Source organism: Perissodus microlepis, chromosome 2, assembly GCF_051167445.1.
Source record: "Perissodus microlepis isolate ML-2025 ecotype Zambia chromosome 2, ASM5116744v1, whole genome shotgun sequence".
NCBI lineage: Eukaryota > Metazoa > Chordata > Actinopteri > Cichliformes > Cichlidae > Perissodus > Perissodus microlepis.
This window is the reverse complement of record NC_140462.1, coordinates 34,268,579-34,291,504: the sequence shown is the minus strand read 5'-3', so window position 1 is coordinate 34,291,504 and position 22,926 is coordinate 34,268,579. Positions and strand designations below refer to the sequence as shown.

General features: G+C 42.4%; 1 pseudogene; it reads left to right on the top strand.

Annotated features, from left to right (window-relative positions):
• Nucleotides 1-13,474: 13,474 nt before the first annotated feature.
• On the top strand, nucleotides 13,475-16,052 carry LOC146393030 (uncharacterized; annotated as a pseudogene).
• Nucleotides 16,053-22,926: the final 6,874 nt, after the last annotated feature.

Here is a 22,926-nt window from a genome sequence, read left to right as displayed (position 1 = left end):
TCACTTAACTCAGTGATACTCCTGCACACCGCTGTCAGTAGTAAGTGTGTATTTAGATCAACACTTCCAGATTCTGTTTAGTCTGTCACAGTTCAGCAGCCAAACCACTCAAGAGCAGCCTGGTGTAGTGTAATCCCTGGACTCCATGGCTGGCTGGAGGTGTACGGGATGAGGTCCCAGCAGAGCCATACGCAGTCTGGAAGAGGCAGCCTGTGAGCCTGTGCTCAGGGCTACTGAAACCCTGCAAACAGCTCACCACACACATACACATCAACACTCACAGTGATGCGGAAAAGCACAGCAGACGAGCTGCAACGGTTTTCTTCTGCGCTTCAAGCGAAATGTATTTGCATATTGTCAAATCTAATTACACACTTTTTTCTCCTACGTGTGTCTCCAGAGAAACAATGTTCCTGTGGAAACCCTTTGGATAGATGCTCCTTTTCTGGCTTGCTCTTTGAAACCTGATGTTGAAGTTTCTCCAGCTGGATTTTTACTTGAAGCCTTCTCCCTTAATTCACTGTGACCACTCCTCCACTTCCAATGTGTTTACTTGTAAAGAGAAATCAGGTTACGGCTGTTTGCAGAATCCACAGCCTGTTGATGGAGACTGAGTCTGAATTACTAACACACACACACACACACACACACACAACATTATACATGCGTCACAAAACTAACAGTGCTCAAACTCAGTTTTTATGCACAGTAAGAACATTTCCATCTTTTTAAATGAGGCCCAGTGTCACATCATCAGCTTTGTTCTCATGGCTCAGTGTCTCACACGGCCTCAAACTGCATCAGTGAGACTCGGCTGCAGACGTGTGAAAGCCAGGGCTCGTCAGACTGAAGACTAAAGTCAGCAGGAGTGCAGAAAACAAGTCTTACCCTGCTGATGTATCTATCTGATGTCCAGTGGACACTCGGTTCAGTATTCAGTGCACTGACTGGAACCACTGATTCTTTCCCCCTCTGTGTCATTCTGTCACAGAGGGGGGAAAGCGAGACTTTCATGAGCTGGTCAAGTGAAGTTGTTTTTCTCTTCTCCAGCAGCTATGTGCCGTTTTAGTGACTCGCTGTGTGCATGGTAGTTGTAGAAGTAAAAACTGCACTTTAAAGAAGCTTTCCTCCACCCACGCGCTCATCGAGCGAGCTTCACTCATGTTTGTGGACAGACGGGCACCACGGCTGCTGCTGCTGCTCTGCTAGCTGTGGTGGCTCTGCTGAAAGATTGACTGAATCAATAAAGCAGATGGAGATGCATGCCTTTCCATGCACCTTTGGAGCTCTATTTTTATAAGCTTAGTGGCATCAAAGTCAAGTGCACTCTGAGCTCATCAAGGAAAACATACTTGGGGTAAACTAGCAGCCAGGCTAACCTGTTGCACCTGTAGCATGAAACTGGTCGTGGCTTTAACTTCAGTACTGTCTGAAACGTCCCATGCTCACCTTGTGTTACCTGAGACAGCTCCACACTGTGTTAAGCAGCACACCTGTGGTGCTACACATTTTTAGAGTACTGCCTTGAGGTTATGATACTGGCTTTTTCTTTCTAATACAAATGTGTGAGCAAGGAAAAGACACCAACTCGCTCAACATATAATTCTATATAACCATGTAAGGCTCCATGGTAGCAAAGATACTGGAGTCAAGGTGTTACAATCCGACGATGTGCTTTTCTGAGCAGAAGAAATCCATGCAAAATACTTCATGTGCAGGACAGGAGGGGCCTGAGAATGGGGGCAGTCATGTACTGCATGTAAACCTGTGATCCAAAGAGTTCAGACTTCACTGTTCAATATCTTATTAAGTGGTATCTATCCTACATTGTGCACAGGCTCTGACTTCCTCAATGATTTCATGGGATCCTACATTTGATTCATTGAACCATTAACACACACACACACACATTATTTATATCTATTTAAATGAAAATGCAGTCGTTAGAGTTTTCTTTGCTTTTCTGTAGTATTTTGTAAAGAAATTGGTTTGAATACAAACGCTGGTCTAATTCATGTACCACGCTATCAGCCTCTGGTATGTGGAGCTTTCAGATCCTACAACCATAATACTGAGATCCATTTAGTCAGACCTCCAGACTAATAGTTTGTTGTATTATGTGAAGCTGATTAAACTAATAACGTTTCCAGATTTCCCATTCATGCTGATTATTTGGATTATGGATTAAAATCATTTGACATGAAGTTAATTGTTTTCTGCTTTGACAAAGTTGAACAAACATACTCAGTGGTGTATTGGTCATTGGTGTCCATGGGAGTCATGGCTCGACTCTGTTATCTGCCTGAATCAAAGCCCCGTTAGAATAATTGCAGTGAGTTCGGGGCGCTCTCCTTTCTGTTGAACTTGCCTTCAAACCTCAGAGAGGAGCTCCGCTGGGGGCTTGACTAACATATGAGCAGTGTCAAGAACACAACAGTGCGCACATGTGATAACACTGATATTAATTTTCCATGCAAGCTCATATTTAGTGCATGATAAGAATGTTTCCACACAAATATCAGTAACTAAGAGACATTAAGCTCAGAGACACAAGAACGAAAAGAAACTGTGAGATGTCCAACAGTCGCTGACATGCAACGGTGGCTTATAAACACGTGTGTGAGTGAAAGCCAGGGGTTGTTACTCAAAAAAGTAATCTATTACACAATACTCTTTACTTAAAACTAATGCAGTACATTACTTAATTACTCAGCGGAGAAAGTAAACACACAGTTACATTATCACCTATTAAGCAGATAATAGCAGCGGTAGTGGTGCAGAAACACTGAGTAAGAAGAAATGCTGACTGCATCACAGGAAGCCCCCAGCAGCCTGTAGCAGCGTAACTAATGGAGGGTTTGGGGTAACCTCATCTAGCCCTGGCTGTGCTTTATTTAAAAGAAAAGATTTAAGTGTAAAGAAGAGAGAGGGTCCCTGTCTCCTGAACGCTCACTGGGAATGACCTCGTCGCTAAAGGCTTTGCCTCCCAGCCCACTTAGAAATTAAAAACATTAACTTGTAGTTAATGCGAGGTCTATAGCACACAACACCTGTGAACAAATCTGTGAGCGAATCCTAAACGGGGGGTAGACGAGTTAAACAAAGTCTGACTGGTACTGCATTAAGTCACACTCCTTGTAGGAGTAGCTGTGAACAGGTGTTCAGCCTTCAGTGCAGTGGAGTGGGCAGGTGACGTGTGGTGGTGTGGGTTGAGGTTCAGCTGAACACAGCCTGCTGCACCAGCACAGATGTGTAATGAGCACAACAGTGGGCACATTCCATTTCCCTTACCGGGTTCAGGTGAACTGTTATGGACCGTGTATCCACAGATGTAGGAATGTGTCCACACTTGTGAGCAATAAGCAGCAACTCACACAGACAAATATTCAGAGGATGAGGAGCTGACAGTTCTGCAGCAACTGAGCTGTCAGGTTATGTCAATATGGAGCCAAATCTCTGCAATGTTTCCAGCACATTGTTGATTCTGTGCCTCGTAGCACAAAAGTATATATACTGTAGTTGAACTACAATCAGCTGATTTCAGTTCGAGTGCCCGAGGAGGAAACAGTGGCCCAGGCCACAGTGTGGTTATGGACATTTTATTTCACAAAAGAACAAGAGCACCATGCTGCAATGCAAACTGCATCCAGGACACACACCACTGCAAAATGCTGTTAATACAGCTTCAACTCTTTGCAAGCGCCTGCACACACAGCACGATAGCACTAACCTGACCAGGAAACCAGAGTGATGGTACAACTGAGCCTCCCAAGGGTGAGTTATGGACTCCAGTACAACACACACACACACACACACACACACACACACACAGCCTGTGTTTGCAAGGAAGTGATGATGATTTATTTACAGTACAACTGCACCACCAAAACTTGTGGCAGCCTTCCAACTGTCATGCCTCCAGCTCAGCTCCGTCCTCCCACCAGGTCCTGGTGGATCATTGGATGATTCCATTATCAACTGATAAAATCTAATCAGTTCCCATCCGGGAACAACTGGTGTGAACATGAAGGCGCTGAATACAAGAACAGCTGACCTGAAAGAGAGGATTGTGGCTATGATAGAAACCTGGACCCTCAGTGCTTGATTATCTTGTGATGTAACCTTTGAAAGTGGACTACAAGATGTGGCTGCACTGCTACAGACAGCTGATCTACACCACGACAACAATGACTGTTGCTTGTCTACAAGCCAAACAGGCACAAGGAGCAGCACCCTCTTTAGACAAAGAAAGTAGAGGCCAAGATCAAGGCAGCACAAAGGGAAGTAAGGTAATTATATTAGCTCTGCAGAAAGGAGATGAAGAAAGGGAAGCCTAAGATGTGCAAAAGCTGTCTGTATCTGAGGCCTTAGAACGGTTTTTAAAACGTTCTTCATAAACAGTGAAATAAAACTGCAACGTATCTTAAATGACTTAAAAATCAATAATTTAATGCTCAAGGATGACTTTATTTTAGATTTTCTCCACACAGGATCAATATTAGACAAAAAGGGTCTAAAATATGCATAAATCCACATGAAAATGTCAGGAAATCATAGTCTGCAACTGTTCAGTAGAGTTGAGGTTTAGCCTTTCCCCTCTTATTCCAAAACTAGTGTTTGGGATTTTAATCTCTTGTTGATTTTAGGTGAAGATGAAGAATTTGGAGGTCGTCCTACATTATTGCATCCACTTTGTGCAGTGTGTTAGTACCACTGGCAGATGGTACCGTGTTAGTGTCTTAGATTTGAAAGCCACACATTTACTCCTCCATCCATCTCTCGTATTCATAGCCAACTCGCTCTATGTTTGTCTGCTCTGACCATCAGACATAGAAAATAAATATGAAAAACATTGTACAAAAAAAGCCAAATTACTAACCTAACATATCTCTAGTTCACTTTATCTTCCTTTTCCTTCCTTTTCCTCCCAGTGTGAGATTAAATAAGATATATTTCTATTAGTGCTGTCAATAGATTTAAAAAAATTAACTAATTAATCTCACAATTTTCTGTAATTAGTCGCGATTAATCGCAATTACTTGATCAATAGCCTGGTTGCAATTACATTTTTTCAACTTTACATTTAAGCTTGTAACTGACATTCATGCAATACAATGAATTAAATGCAGAGTAAACACAAAGAATGTTAAATGCTTAAATTCAAAGAGAATTTGAATAGTTTTCTTCAATCTTTTAACTCTCTCTCATGTATTTCTCTCCTGTGAAATGCAATTTTTTAAAAAACCTATATACTAATAGGTAAGTTACGGAGCCCCGCAGGGGACATGGGAGAAAAAAAAAATTAAGACGGACTTTTGCGAGATCTCGCAAAACTAACTCGGGATCTCGCAAAAGTTTTGCGAGATCTCGCAAAAGTTTTAGCCGCATTCTTCGGACGCCGGCTCGAAGCCGACCGGGAGGTCGAGGCACGATGTGCCAGGAAAGCGGTGTTCCTCCCGGCTGTAGTAGGCCTTGACCTCCCGTTAGCTTCGAGCTAACGGGAGGTCGAAGGCCGAAGAATGCGGCTGAAACTTTTTGTTTTGCGAGATCCCGAATTTGTTTTGCGAGATCCCGAGTTAGTTTTGCGAGATCTCGCAAAAGTTCGTCTTAATTTTTTTTCTCCCATGTCCCCTGCGGGGCTCCGTAGTAAGTATACAATTAAAATGTTTAATCAGATTGATCACAGGGTTACTGTGGATTTATTTTGATTAATCACGATTAAATATCATTCTTATTTTTCTATATTAATCGCATTTCATTTTGCATGAGCAAACAGACTCGAGAAAAAACTTAAAATATACGCTCTTAACATGTTTATTGAACATCTTGAACATTCATGTTAACAAAAAACTCTGTAAACGTTTATCCAGTCTCTCTCTGTCACTCTTGGGGAGGCTTCAAGTCCTTGAAACGAGTGAAACGAGGAACCAATACTATGTAAAGCGCGCGTTCTTAACAATATTAACAGGTCTGCAGTTTGTTGCAATCCACTTGGCAGTTGTGTCAGTCAATGTTTCGGAGGTAGACTCACTCCGTGAGTGGTTTGCCGCAAGCTGGGTGACGCGTTAGCCAAAGTGCTAGCAGCATCCCAGATTGACATAAGCTTCACGTCAATGTGATATTTTAAGCTGGAAGTGCTTCGTGAAAACAAAGTTCCTTCTTGCACAACGTGCGTAATATGCCGTAATATTGCATAATATTTGTTTTTTATGTCGGTCGACTGCTCCGTCTTGTTATTTTTTTAATACTCAAATTTCCCATCGAGAGGACCGATGTGCGTTTATCATCTTCCATATTGAGCTGATTGGTTCAGCTGCCCGTCACTACCAGATCAACTGCCCATTTGCACATGTGTGAAGGTAACTCTGCTTGGACAAACTGCCCGAAATGCATTGACAGAAACATTTCAGGGATTTTGAGTCATTCTGCACTGTGGATGTGTTAACTGTGTAAAAACCTCTAATCGTGTTGACCGTGATGGTGGATTAATTTACGTTAAATTAATTTTGACAGCACTAATTTCTATGTATGAGAAAAAAGCCCAGACTGACCCAGCTGTGCACTGCCTGGACTGACTGAAAGAATCAGCCTCTGACTCAGTGCTGCACACATGAATACAGGAACGCAGCTCAAATTTGGAGATAAAAATGTGAACTGAGTTGACATTTTTTTAGTTTTCGTGTGTTTGTTCTGACAGGTGGTCTCATAAATGTATTGTGTATATGCAAATATACATTACATATGCACATTGTCGCTCCCACACAGTCTTGGTGCCACAGTGTGTCTTTTGTCATGTCTATACAGAAAGATAGACATTTTACAAGACTCACGGCCTTGGCTAACCACCTGAAGAAGTGCACCCCAGAGACAGAAGCCAGGAGAATAAACAGCTGTTCTCCACTGATCATCTAAGGTGTGCTCTCAGTGGCAGGGGAACCATATGAGAACAGCCCCACCAAGGCTGGAGATGGAGCAATACTGGAAGGGCATATAGGAGAAGCATGCAACACAACACAAAAATGCTCAGTGGGTAGTGGACGTAAAAGCAGACCACAGCAAAAAGGCTCCAGTAACCATCACAGACATCCACGAAAGAGTCTCAAGCATGAGGAGTCGGACAGTACCAGGCCCTGACATGATTCACACTTACTGGCTGCTGCACTCCACTCCAGCACAAATGAACCAACTGCTAATAGACGAGACACACACAGGCTAACTGAAGGCTGGACAGGCCTAATTTTCAACGGTCTCAAGAAGGGACCCATCTAACTCCCAGCCAATAACCTGCCTCGGTACAACACGGAAGCTCCTGTAGAGACACACGGCTCAATACATGAGCAGGGCCCAGAACAGAGGTGGCAGAAACACCAGATGGGAAAAACAGCAGCTCCAGGCAGACAGAGCAGTCACTCACAACTGTAAGGCTGGCTGTGCACTGCCTGGACTGACTACAAGAATCAGCCTATGAATCAGTGCAGCACATGTGGATCCTGGAACGCAATGTTGAAAATCAAAATTACTCCACAACAATGTGAGAGACTGGTGTATAAAAAGGATTCCATAAGCTAGTGATATATGTAGTGTACATAGTTTTCATAGGACAATATGCATTTGATGGTATGATCACTGGCTCGTTTATCGTAATATTGGACATTCCCTATCATTGGAATAAACTGAGCTGGCTAGTGACATAAAATACAAACATTTAACTAAAAATCTTACTCAACACAGTGCTTGCACACATCTCGTGTTTCATATTTTAATAGACAGTTTTATGGGATTTCTTTTCACTGCCACAATCACCCCTCAAGAGCAACATACATGTGCAGCTTTGTAAAGGAAAATCTGCAGAGGAGAAGCTCTTATGCTCGTTTTCTGGTTTTTCAAACAACTCTTGGCGGTATGAACACACGGCTGCTCCAAACAACTCCAGAAAGCCTTGGGAGCATACACAGGAAGCAATGAGGCAAACCCTGTTTTTCACTGCTTGTGCTCATATGTGTTTGTAACAGTGGCTCCTCCTGACCCTTTACAAAGTCTGCATTTGTGTTAGCTTCTATTAATATATATACATGTTTCTCAGTATGGCCTATCATAATCAACATTAAAAAACAAACAAACATAACAAAGATCTCTTTGGTGCAGATTAAAAATGTCAAGAAAATTAAAAGGTGCAACTTGAAAAAATAGCCTCCGTTTTATGAGGGCATGTAAGAGTTTCAACATAAATCTCTAATGAATCTCGAAGGACATATTTATGGAAAAGAAAGAGTCAGAATGAGAAACTAAAGCAGCATTTCTTACTCTGTGTGCAACTTCAGTCTTTCAAATGCATGTATAAAGAAAGCTGTGTGGCGCAGAGTGAAAAACATGCATGTTTACTCAAAGGTTGGCAGCTTGGCATTTTCAAGAATACACAGCCATGTGTGACCAACACGGCCGAGGAGCTCATTCATTTAGGAGGCGTTCAAAGTAGAGCCAAATCTCCTCCAAACTGAATGGAGCCAGTCGAGGCGGTTTGGCGTCTATGCAAAGTGTTCCAATACATGCTAGATTCCATCTTTCAGCTTTCCAGGCAATACCTTGGTGTTCCCTCAGACGAGCTGGAAGAGGCCCGGGGCTTACCCTGCTAACACCCCAATGATATTTTGGGAGGTGTTAATTACTGCACAACCTCCCTGTTCTCAGTCGTGGCCCCTGCATAGCAAACACCCGGTAGAAGGCCAGCAGCAGCTTCTCGTCCAGGTTATTATTCCTCAGGACACGGAGTAAGTGCAGCCACTGCTGGTCCTTCTTTACCAGGGCGATGGTGTTAGTCCAGGTGAGACTGGTGGACATGTGGGTCCCAAGAAACCTGAAGGTGGAGACAGATTCTACCCACTCTTTTATTAATTAATTTGAGTGTATTAATTAGAGGCTGTGCTATTCCAAACCACTTGTGTCTGTATAATATTAAATCTTTCAAAGCACTCGCATTCAGGGAGAAAAGGTATCATTTTAGAGCCGTGGTGTGACGTCATTTTCACACGAAGTCTCTTCTTCCTGACTTTCTGTTTGTTTTGTTTTGAAGAGAAAACTAAGAAGTGTTGTTTGCCTTTTGTTCAGGATAAACCCACTAATTGAACCCTGAGTTCCTCTAACTCCCTCTAACTGGAGCTAATTAACACTCAAGGCTATGCTACACAAGTGCAAGTTAAATTCCATTACTTTCCTTAAAACACTTTATAACCAGCTACTATGTTGCAGGTATCTGAAAGCACTGAACAGTCAGTGTGACCTTGGGAATGCAAAATAAGCACACTTCATCAATGTGAGACACTTGTGAAGATGCATAAAACAAAGTTATTAAAACAACAGTCTCTAATGAAAGTTTGTTGAAAATGTCAGTGCATCTTTTTGTATGCTGTAACTGATCTAAGAAAAAGGTCACCACAAGTAAGATGTTAATAGAGTGACGATGTAACGAGCTGACACTGGGAGCCTTCTCAACTCGGTACCTGTATAAATAACAGCTTTCCATAGAATCAGTCCAGATTCTGGACTGAGCACCATGGCCAAGACCAAAGAGCTTTCCAAGGATGTCAGGGGCAAGACTGTGGACCTACACAAGGTTGGAATGGGCTCTACACAGCTGGGTGAGAAGGTGACAACAATTGGTGCAATTATTCACAAATGGAAGAAACATCTCCCTCAGTCTGGAGCTCCACGCAAGATCTCACCTCGTGGAGTTTCAATGATAATGAGAACGTTGAGGGACCAGCCCAGAACTACTCGGGAGGAACTTGTCAATGATCTCACAGCAGCTGGGACCAAAGTCACCAAGAAAACAGTTGGTAACACACTACACCATGAAGGACTGAAATCCTGCAGTGCCCGAAAGGTCCCCCTGCTCAATAAAGCACATGTACAGGCCGGTTTGAAGTTTGTAACTGAACATCTCAGTGGAGGAGGGCTGCGTGAAAGTGTTGTGGTCAAATGAGACCAAAATCCAGCTCTTTGGCATCAACTCAACTCGTCATGTTTGGAGGAGGAAGGATGCTGCCTATGACTCCAAGAACACCGTCCCCACCGTCAAACATGGTGGTGGAGACATTATGCTTTGGGGGGACAGGACAACTGCACCGCATCAAAGGGAGGATGGATGGGGTCATATACCACCAAATGTTGGGTGAGACCCTCCTTCCCTCAGCCAGGGCATTGAAAATGGGTCATGGGTGGATATTCCAGCATGACAATGATCCAAAACACAGGACCAGTGAAACAAAGGACTGGTTCAAGAAGAAGCAGCTGAGTCGGTCTCCAGACCTTAATCCTATAGAAAATCAGTGGAGGGAGCTGAAGGTTCGAGTTGCCAAAAATCAGCCACGAAACATTAATGACTTGTAGAAGATCCGCAAAGAGGAGTGGGACAACTCCCCCAAAGATGTGTGCAAAACTCATGGCCAACTACAAGACACGTCTGACCTCTGTGGTTGCCAACAAAGGTTTTGCCACCAAGTACTAAAGCAAAGGGATCAGATACAGTACTTATAAATTAATTTGCATTTTCATGAATAAAATAACTTTTAACAAAAGCATTTTTCTGGATTTTTTGTTTTGTCTCTCACTGTTCAAATAAACCTAACCATTGAAATTATAGACTGATCCTTTCTTTGTTAGTGGGCAAACTTTGCTGGGGTTCAAATATTTTTTTTCCCTCGCTGTAATTTTCATAGCAAAAATGGGATGGACAAAAATGTCTTGTGACAGAGATGTTACCCTGGAGCTTACCTGTGGAACGTCATAGTGGAATTCCCCATAAACCTTTCAGTTGCACAAGCACCCTTAGTTATGATTTCTTCTCTACAAGTGAATGACAGAAATTAAAAATTTTGTCATACTAGTCACCTATTAAACCTTTCCACTGTAGCACCCACTGATGGCTGATCTGCATTTCCACAGCGACTTTGTAACACTGTCTGCCTATTAAAACACATTGACACTATATGTTAATGTGTGTGAACGATACCAAAAATTAATAATAAACTGGAATTAAAATTGATATGTTTCAATTAAATACTATTACTGCATTATTGTAGAGTCTACCTTACAATATAAAGCACCTTGAGGCGACTGTTGTTGTGATTTGGGGCTGTATAAATAAAACTGAATTGAATTATTTGTCTTTCCTCAAAGCCACCTCAAATGATGTGGCTGAGGTTCATCTGGAGTAAACGTATCCTGATTTTCATTGTACATACCCACATAGCAAAATTGGTATGGCCTGGATCTGGCCCACACAATGTTCTTACACATGGCCCACATACCTTAAAGAATGACGGCCTTTGGTGGCCCAGATCTGGTTTGCCAGAGGTAATCCACACATGGGCCAGCACATGGCCAGTTGCAGACACACTGGTGGTCCTGTGCTGGTCCATGTGTGGATGACCTCTGGCAAACCAGATCTGGGCCACCAAAGGCCGTCATTCTTTAAGGTATGTGGGCCATGTGTAAGCACATTGTGTGGGCCAAATCCAGACCATACCAATTTTGCCATGTGGGATGGTGCCCCTAAAATAGAGTATCAGGGTAAGGGTTCAGTCTGTCCTACCACCTCACTCAGTGCTGTCATTAAATTCCTTGAAACTCCCCAAGGCCTTACATACTGTCTCACAGTGTAATTTATACACTTCACCGAGTGTGAGTGCTCACCACAGCACAGAAGGTCATTGGCTGCCCCTCCCCTGTTTTGCAGACATCTAGGTGCCAGCAGAGCTAAGGCAGTCACAGAGCACCAACCATCCTGCAGCTCACCTGTTCAACCTGCTGCACTTTGGGAGCGATACAGGTGAATACAAACCAGAACTCAGGAGCAGTTTCTTTCCACCATGAATCACTGTACTGAACACACACACATGCCCCACCCAGACTCACTCATCAGTACCTCTCATACACACACACACACACACACACACACACACACAGCAAAACAGAATCGCACACTAACATACACATCACCTCAACACAGGTGCAATACTTTGAGCAACTTTCACATCTGTGTAAACCATGTACATCTGTATAGTTGGTATTTGGTTGAACATCTGATGCTTAATGACTGTAAAGATTCTGATTCTCATTTGAACGTCCCTCCGTGCTGCTTCACAGGCACTGACTGTTATCTGCTCTGTACTGTCTGGCAGCAACGACACCACAACAAACCTAAAGGGAAAACTGAGCAATTTACAACAACTGGCTTCCATCAACAGCACCATGTCCTCCACATCTATCTCAACATCAGCTGTCTATAGTGCATCTTTCATGCTGTCGAATGCTCTTCACTCAACATGAACGCTACTAATCTGTGATATTCTTACTGACTTCCTTCGCCCATCAGAGACATGGCAAAATCAGCAAGACTTTATGTCACTCACCAAGTCAGTCCCCGGGATTTGTGTACATTAAGAAACGTTTGCTCTAATCTGTCACAGACCAAGCTGACTTCCTTCACCCAGTGTCACCTCTTTTCAGTGCCTTGATGTCACTCTGGCTGGGTCAACACAGCTCACGGTTGTGCTCATCTACTCCCCTAAAGCCTGTCCTAGCTTCATGTCGGAGTGGTTGTTGGGATTTATTTTTATCTTTAAGGCTAATGTCTTATTATTAGCATCACATATTTGTGTTTTATACTTTATTGCACACAGTTAAGCATGTAGAGTAGTATTAGAAGTAGATTGCTATACTCAGATACCACACAGATTATCACACATAACAAAAAGCATTTACTATCAGGGCGCGGCAGCCTTTTGTCTCTGAGGCAGAGAGGGGAGGTCCATGGCGCCATGTGAAGCTCATCTCAAATTCTAACCTTTTTCATAATAGAACTCATAATTGGAGCATATTTGTCTTCTGCATTGTCTGAGGTTCCCATCTTGAATTCCAGTACATTGGTGTCTGCAGGCACAGGTCTCTCTGTCTTGATGCAGCATTTTACACAGGTTGTCTGGATTTTGACGGCACCATTGCAGCACCTTGATTCTTTCTTTTGATCCATCCAGATTTGCTGGTGAGCGTGGGTTCATTGTTCATTGTTGCTTCATAACCAAGTTTCAGCCGATCTTTAGCTGTCAGACAGATGGCCTCACGTTTGACTATAGAAGGAGTTTGTGGTCATGTCAGTGACTGCAGATGGTTTTCACCCACTATGGACAAAAACCCGACACCATGCACCATGGTGGAGGGGTAATAATTCAGGCTTGTTTCACACCCAAGCATACCACATCGGCATCTCCACTTTGTTGCTCAGATGTGGTTTGTTCAGATGCAATATGAATATGAAATATGACTAGGTTATGGGGTAGAAGTAGTTTTAATCTTTTGTTCTGTCTTTTATTGGTTTGGTTTTTTAGTATGCTTTTATTTTGAAGGTTGTTTTTTTTACTTCCTACCCACACTGTAATCAAAGCAATTCTCCACACCTGCTCACACTGTACAAAAGATGGGAGGTGAGAGTAATCAAGAGGAGTAACAGAGCAAGTCCAGAAGTGGCACCAGCATGAAGACAGCAGAGCTTCAGCAGAAGCTGGACAGACGCTAAGGATACTGGCCCTGAGAGTGTCTGCAGAGCTGGTTCTGGATATGGCAGCAATGCCTTTCTCAGCGACACACAGCCAGTGCAAAAGAGGGATTTCTGTGATGGCTTGTGCTACAACATCCATGTCAATAGAAAATTGTACTTAGTAGTCAGTATAATCTTTTAATAATATAAGTTTACACATGGTAGTGATAGGATGTGCGATCCTTAATAGTCTGCAAAGGCTTTGTGTGCATTCCAGAGTGCTCTGGCATTCACACCCACATCCTGGGAGCATGGGAGAGGTCGTACCTTCTTTTATTGTTTTACGGTAGGATAAACGTAGCTATGTCAGTTTTAATCTAAGTGCCTTTTTTACATTTAGATGAACTGTTGGACTTTCCAGACCAGCAGGTTTAGTGAAGTCGTTTATGGGGTCACACTCTGACACACACGCACACACACACACATACATATACACCTCCACATTCCAATGTAAGGAACAAACACCCACTGATGTATAAATAAAGACCAGGGCAGTCTCAGAGCTGCGAGTCCCTGAGCCCTCACTCTCGTGCGAGAGCTCAGAGCTGCCCTTGCTAAGCAACAAGTAAAACTGTGTGTTTCTCCTCTCTGATTCTCAGCTGAAGAAGTGTTTTAGAATATATCTCTTAACAATCCATTTCAAGACTGTTGTCCTTAATTGGAGATTATGTATCGTAATTTCAGGAGCAGGACCATGCCTCCAAACACACTCCTTCCGGTTGTCATCTATATAGTTTCCCCCAGTTCTGCAAGCTGTTCATTCTCGTTTACGTGCCCCACCCTCCCTCCCTCCTTGTTCTCAATTCTTTAACTTCTTCATTTCTATTTAGTGGATGGGGATCGGCCAGGCCCGGGAGCCATCGCCAGTCCCCTTCGAGGCCTTCCCCTTCCCTACGTTCCATCTCCAGAGAAGAGAAGAAGAAAAATGAGACTGGATGTGTTCAACAGAAGACAGAAAACAAAGCAACAACGGATAGAGCAAATAAAGCTATCTGCAGAAGGCATTCCCCCGAGATGAATATATCAAAGTTTTTCTCAAGCGAACTGTTGTAATATATGTTGGACCTACTTGTTTTTCTGTTGCATGTTGATTTGGCCTCTTACTCTGACTATCATACTTAAATTAATGTATGTAAAAGATATCTTCTTAATCTGTTCAACCCCACTTTATCCTCCTTGGTAAAATTATAAACCAAAACGTTTCTGCACAATTGGTTCTAAGTTTAGTACAAGCTAGTAGTGGTATCATGTACTGTAGTAGTATACTGTAGGAATAGAATGATTGACAAAAATGCGGTTTATATCTTAACACCTCTCTTAATATACTTCTTTTGTGTTTTCACCAGTCAACCAAGCGATTATCCCCAAGATAACGTCCACCTCACAGCATTTGAAGAACTCCACCAATGAAGAACCTGGAAATGATGTCCAGCTTGTTCTCCGTGAGAATGTTCTATTATGTAGCACCGAAACACGTGGTAAACGCCTCCAATCTCTTGAGCAAGAATGTCAAGCTCTGAGGACTGAAAATGTGTTGCTGAAAGAAAAAACGAATAACACTACACTGAATGAAATGAGCTTCCATAATGGTGATAAAAGCATTGCTATTCTTACTGGTTTACCAACATATGCAATTCTCATGACAGATTTTCATTTTGTGGCTCCTTTTCTCAAACTTAAATCTTGTTTAATATGTTTTCAGCAGTACATGGTGACGTTAATGAAGCTTAGAATGAACTTGTCCTTTGACTTTTTGGCTTTTTATTTCAAAATTGACTCAACCACTGTTTCAAAGCTTTTCAAACACAGTATCAGTGTGATGCATTGTAGATGGGTGCCAAGTCTAGTGTTGTGTCCTGACAGAGAATCCCTAAGACAATCTCTACCATATGCATTTTGGAACAGCAGCTTTGAGAAGACTGTTTGCATCATAGATTGTTTAGAAATATTTCTAGAGAAACCGAGTAGATTGCTAGCCAGTGCTCAGTGTTACTGCTCGTACAAGTCACATCACACAGTAAAATATTTAATTGCAGTTTAACCTCAAGGTTCTATTTGTTTCATCTCTTCTGGATGGGGAGGTCACACAAGTGATAGGTTTATTACAGAACAAAGTAATTTTTTATCTCATTTGCTCCCAGGTGATGTAGTTTTAGTAGACAGGGGTTTCCTGGTTAAAGAGTCCATTCAGAGATGCCAAGCAGAATTAAAGATTCCAGCATTTACTCGTGGAAAGAAACAGTTGGATCCTGTTGTTTGGAGAGCACCAGATGTCTAGCTTCTCTCAGGATACATACAAAAGAGTAATAGTTCTCCGTCAAAAGTACACGATCTTGCAAAGCACTGTCCCATAACTTTCACAGACATAGACAGAGAAAATGATGTGAACTATCTTGACAAGATGGGTGTATGTTGTGTGCTTACAAATGTATCTGAATCTGTGGTGCCCTTCCAGTGATGTAAATGAAAATGACGTGACTGATGTGCTCAACCAACAAATACACATTATTAACTCTCACTTTTTGTTTGCTTATTGTGACTTGACCTTTGAAGGGAAAGCTTTCTTACTTGTCCTACAAATATCAGAACAAGAGAATGGCAGATGTCACCTGGGCTCACTATTTTTTGATCTTCACATCCATCTCAAATGATTTCCACTAACCACGTTTCATATTCCTGATTGACAGAAACAGATCAAAATCAGAAAAAAGTTTTATTGCCTTTGTCAGTGAACAAAAATCTACAAACTAGCCACTTGTTTCAGTGGTAAGGTGCAATATGGTAAATGGAGTGATTCTTATATAGTGCTTTTCCACTCTCCCAGAGCACTCAAAGCACTGTATACAACATGCCACACTCACCCAATCACTCTAAACTGAGTGCTTTTCTAACAACATTCACACTCCAATGGATGCATTGGAGAGCAACTTGGGGTTAGTATCTTGCCCAAGGATACTTGGCATGCAGACTGGATTGAACCACCAACCTTCCGATCAGGTGACCTGCTCTACCTCTTGAGCTACAGCCATCCCATGAAACACTGAATTATATTAATAACAAAAATAGCATTAATTTAGAATTTTAATTTAGGTTTGATGATCTTCCCCTCTTGTGTGTGGCATTGGGAGAGGTTGTGATGCAGTCTTGCTCAGCAGCGCTCAGAGGTGGGAAAGCTGGGAGGCCAGGATGATCTCTTGCACATTTGGCCCACTTGCACTTCTTAGATGTAACAGCTATCTCTTCTTTTTTTCCACTGGTTTGCTGCCATGTGCTGAACAACACAGCTGACACATGTGAGCAGCTCTCACCAAGGCCAGCTGTGCAGTTGCAGTGTGCTCCCAAGACATCCCCGTCTTTTCTCACTACTACCCATGGCTTTAACTGTGGGTCATTAAGCCTTTGGGAATGTTGAACCTATAAGTACAATTACAAATGTTAACAATCTTGGTTAAGTACATCAAAAACACAAAATAGTTCCTGACAACCAGACGCGTTTTATCCAAGCTAATGTAAACAAATGCCAACGTGGACCACGCTAACAATGCTAACGTTACACCGCCTGGGATAATATGACACTTTCCTTTCAAGTGATGATGCAGAAATGTTTTTGCTTGAAGATTCCACAGCTGAATGTTTGTTACAAAGCCAGATTGAGTCCATTTGTAACCCTCCAGGCTTTTGTAAGCTTTTAAAGAATCCCCCGAGTAGGACGAAGGGAAGTTTATAAGGTAGTTATATATGTGCGGATAGCATAGATCTGGGACGTCTTCTTCCGCTGAAATACTTTTGAAAAGCACGCTAGGAGCATTCAGTAATATTTAACCGATTTAGTTTTTTGATATGCAGCTTGATGTCATGCGAATTAAAGTGAGATGAATACTCCGATGGCTTAAAAGTTTCTGCAGTGCCGCTTACAGTGGCGCTGTTCATGTTGCTCCCAAAATGGTCACCTGACAACTGGTAGTCATGTGGGATCCGGAGCTTATTTTGGTTCCTGCAACTGGTCCATCGGGTTATTGTCTCCCCAGAAACACTTCCGCTGTGTTTTTCCCTATTTGTGTTTTCGTTTTTCCTATTTGTGTTTTCGTTTTTTCTATTTGTGTTTTCGTTTTTCCTATTTGTGTTTTCATTTTTTCTATTTGTGTTTTCGTTTTTCCGATTTCTGTTGTGTTTTGTGTGCTTTGGCAGCATTTTTCTTATCACTGGTGTTTTCTTAAGTTTTCAGTCTTTTTGGCCTCTCAGGGCCACCGTACATTAGCCCCATTCTTTTATTTTTCATCTGCCCCCCCTCCCCAATGGAAAAAAAGGACCTCCCTCTTCCTTCTCCCTCGTTACGACTACATGCAATCATCATCTCCAAGCACTGCGCTCTGAACTTCATCAACAAACAGGAATGACTGGTTTCACTTCACCAGGTAAAGGTATTATATAAATGAATGCGTCCAATTTCCAGCGTGTGAGGAGGTTACAGTTTTTCTCAAATGCTAAAACACATGTCACAAACGTTACCACCAGGTCCCCCAATGTCCAAATGTCCTTCTCTAAAGCTACATAAACACAACCACACCTTCCCACTGCAAAACTCAAACTCCCACACCAAGAGAGCAGCTCGAAGCTGTCAAAACTGTAAACACTATACACAGCATTACACACTACAGCAAAACAATTGAAAACACAATGCTCAATTTGTGAGAAGGTTCTTTGGTTCATAACTGCCAATGCATATTTTTATAAACTGTACAGTAACGGATCGTCAGAACCCTGCAGAGGATTAGGCATTTAGATTTGTGAGTTTCACATGAAGACTATAAATCTATAAAAACATCCTGCATGTACGTACACTACTGTAACACAACTCAATGCAAAAACAGAATCTATCGCACACAACAGTACTCTCGGAAACATGATCAGGGTGTGAAGTCTTTTTTATTGTCTACACGGTCTTTTTACAGTATTACACACAGTCATTGTGCGGCATCATGTCGCCGAGCTGCACTGGGCCACATCACCTCATCCACATCACAGGCTATATTGTCCCTTGCTAGGCACCGCGGGAAAAACGCCCTGGAATGGCGAATCCATCCCTGGAAGGCCTCCACTGGGATGTCAGCACAGGCCAGCTCCGTTGCCCGTACGAGGTTCTCTCTTGTGTATGGCTGTCTGTCATACACCTTCCATCTCCATGATGAGAAGAACTCCTCTATAGGGTTCAGGAAAGGGGAGTAGGGTGGCAGACAGACGTTGAAAAAGTGGTCACTGTTGGTGGTGAACCACTCTCTGATTTGGTGTGTTTTGTGGAAGCGGACGTTGTCCCAAATGATCACATACATGTGATGTGCTAGCCTAGGATGGTGTTGTTGACGGTCCAGGAGGATGTCTTTTAGCTCCTCTAGGAAGGTGAGGAGACGTTGGGTGTTGTAAGACCCAAGGACAGCATGCCGGTGGACAAGCCCCTCCGTACCCATAGCTGCACAAAGAGTAATATTACCCCCCCGTTGGCCAGGAACCTCAGTGATGGCTCTTTGGCCAATGATGTTACGGCCTCTTCGCCTTCGTTTCTGGAGGTTGAAGCCAGCCTCATCCAGGAAGAGGTACTCATGGGGTCTGGCCATCGCGTCCAACTGCATTATCCTCTGTGAACATGGAAAAGCGTACAGGTGTTCAGAACGGTCAATCAGGTAGCACAGTATTGTCCAGAAGTAATGTAGGCCACTAAGCAACACAGTATGTCCACTAACTGTACTGTGGACATGGATGTATACGTACTTGCACATACTCGTAACGTTGTTCTATGTGTCGCGCAGAGTTGCGCTCAAAGGGAACCCTGTAGACCTGTTTCATCCTCATCTGTTGGCGCCGGAGAACTCGGTCTATTGTGGACACGCTGACAGCATCAATGTTCTCAAAGTTTACATTATCAGCAATGACTTTGTCTCTGATCTCTCGGAGTCTAATGCAGTTGTTCTCACGGACCATATCTGCAATGAGGGTTTCTTGTGCCGCTGTGAATATGGCAACCCTCCCACCTCTATGTGGCATCCTTTCAGCTCTAAAGAAAGAAACATGTGTTGTCAATTGACTGATTTATATGTAAAACTACATGTAAAGTAACAGACCACTTTCACAGGCCTGTAAAACTGTAGTGTGACAAAGAAAGCAATAGCGTACTATACCTGTTGTGTTGTCTAAATGCCTTGATAATGGTGGCCACGGTGAACCTACTCAGGTTTGGATGTACTCTTCGTCCCGCTTCAGCCATTGTCATGCCATGGCCAATGACATGATCAATTACTGTTGCTCGCATATCATCTGTTATGATGGTGCGAGGTTGTCTTCTTCTCCCACCTGGACCTTCTCCTCTCTCTTGTTGGCCTCCTTCTCTTCCTCCTCTACTCCGAACTCCTCTTCTTCTTAGGCCTTCACCTCTTCCTCCTCTGATCTCAACCCCTCTTCCTCTTTGGCCTGCAGCTCTTCTCCTTCCGCACGCTCGAATGCCTTCATCCATTGTGATTGTTTGGCATCTTCACCAAACTATGCTTTTATAGGTGGGGTCACATCATTAGCAACAGGTGTCTTCAATTTTGAGTCGTTGTGTGTAGTGACTGACGCCAGGTGTGTTCCCTGTGTTCAAAGATTGGTGACTGTGGCAAGCATTTTGCATCACATGGGCTTTCATTTGAGAATATGAGCAGAGTTGTTTTGCAACATGTGTTTTAGCAAGGAAAAATGTGTTTAGATTTATGAGTACAGAGGGTTGTGTTTTGTGAATTGTGTCTTCATGTGACATGTGTTTATGGTACTGGAATATGGTGGCTACATTTAGTAAATGTGTTTAGACTACTGGTCATTTGGGTTACAGGATTGGCTTTTGTGTTTTAACATTTGAGAAAAACTGTAAATGGTAACTTTGTCTATGTTGTCACAGAAGGAAACCCTTAATGTGCAGTGATGTCATACATCCCAGACCCACAGAAGAATGTAATATAATGAAAAAATGTGTTTAATATTCTCTCGGCCTCTTTTCAGTGTTTTCAAAATTGAGGGAATACACTAAGCAGCCAAGCATGAAACCCAAATGCAATGTCGACTTGTGTCTGCAATTTGTCAGATCTGTAAAATATATGGCAGCATGGAAATATCCCACACCACCATTTATGGGGCTTTCATAAAACATATCTTTGGTAATAGTGTTCTGCAGACAGCCTCATGTATTATTGAACGCTCTCATTTTCATTCAAACAACCTGTAAATCTTTCATGTAGGCAAACACACTGTCATAAATACACATCCACACATGTACAAAAGCCTTTAAAACATTTTTGTGTGAAAATGAGTTAGCTTGTCCTTTGCAGACAGTTTTACCTGACCTGTTGAGGCAAGTCAGGGAAAACACAAGCTTTTATTCATCTGAGACTGTTTATTCAAACCTGAGTTTGAGTTTCGCATGCCCACCTACTTTTGGTTTTCATCTTTGCACCGGTGTCTGGTGGCTGCTGCTCGTAAAATAATCCCATCAGCTTAGTTTGAAAGTGGCTGAAACTGAACTGCAAATTGCTTTTCCTAGAGTAAAGGCTGTCAGGGAGAGTGGGGCTATGAACAGTGAACTATTCCAGTGACACCCGCTGTAGTGGTGCCAAAGAGCAGGAAGGAACTGTTCTAATTGTCCCTGATTACTCATATCACGAATGCTCACGAGGTCACTGCAGAATTATGCAGGTTAGGGGTCGATTTGTGATGAGGTAACATTCAGCTCTTTTCTTTGGAACTTCATTTGGAAAGATCATTTGATTCATCTTCTAGTTTGCAAAAACGTGTCCTATTTAGTAAACATAGACACCTTAAAGTCCTTAAAACCCAGATGAGTCACACTGCAGACCTGGTGCATATTAAGATATTTTTAAATAAAACTGAATTGAAAGTCAGTCACCTGATTTTAACCCAACTGAGCATTTCACTTTTTGAAGACTAAACTTCGGGCAGAAAGGCCCACAAGCTGCAGTAAAGGCCTAGCAGAGCATTAAAAAGGAGGACACTCAGCATCTGGTGCTATCCATGAGTTCAGGCTGTCAAAGGGTTTTCCACCAAGTATTAGAAATTACCATTTCATTTTCAGTTATTCAAATTGGCCAATTACTTAAGAGCCCCTGAAATGAAGGGATTATGTTAAAAATGTTTTAGTTCCTCATTTTTTTATGCAGGCTTTTTGTTCAACCATCTGAATTAAAGTTGAAAGTCTGCACTCCAACTGCACCCGAGCTGTTTCATTTTAAAATTCATTGTGGTGATGTAGAGAGCCAAAATTAGGAAAAGGTTGTCTCTGTCCAAATATTTATGGACCTAACTGTATGTAAAGTATATATATTATATATGTCTCTTTGGAAAAGGAAAAGGAATATAGACAAAATTAGTTGACTTGACCAAATTAAAGAGACGACGGTGGTTATCAACTTTCTCTGATAACCCCGGCTCTCTGCTTCAGGATCTACATCTTTTACTCTTCTTCGCCTCCTCCAGTCACATGATTATCAGATGATGATGATAAAATGATGGTGAAAATCAACAAAGAACATAAAAAATATATATAACTGTCTTTGACAAGACAAGAATCGTCAATCTGGTGACTTAGTGCACAGAGCGGTAAAGTTAACATCTTAATTAAGTGCTGAATAAAGTAAAATAAAGTAAAATAGATTTTATTGATTAAACAGGTATTGTTGGTCTGTGTTCGAGAAGCTGTGTAAATCCGTGTCAAGGAAACCTTTCTGTGTGCAACCCTCGCCCTGCTCTAACTTCACAGCTTGGTTTCAGCAGCCTTAACAGCCCCCACACATAAAAGAAAGCCAATGAAAACACAGCACTTCCATTTTAAACTGAACCTCTGAACATAACCTATCCTTACCAGGTTATCTGTTCTAGCCAGGCAAAAAGAAAACTGGCTCCAGGCTCATTGGAGCTCATCGGAGCTCATCGTGTTCAGGGGGACCTCCTCTCCTCTGCACACCTTTCACATGCAAACAAAATAAATGGATAAATTTCCACTGAAGATTGATGCACCTCTGCCTGACATGCCAAAGTGCTCTTGATTTAATTACGCTGCAATATTAAATTATCTGTTCAAGTGCAGGTCTAATTATTTGGGATGCACTATTGACCCAGTTTGTAATTAACTTCAAACAGCAACATCTTGTTCTATTTATTAATTCATGAAGAACAGGCTCCTGCTAATGATTTAGTGCCTTGAAAATTAATTCCTGATTCTCAGTCGTCTCTGTCGTGGCCTCTGACAGAGCTGTTTTTGGGTTTTCTGTGTACTACATGCTGAGCGTAGATCA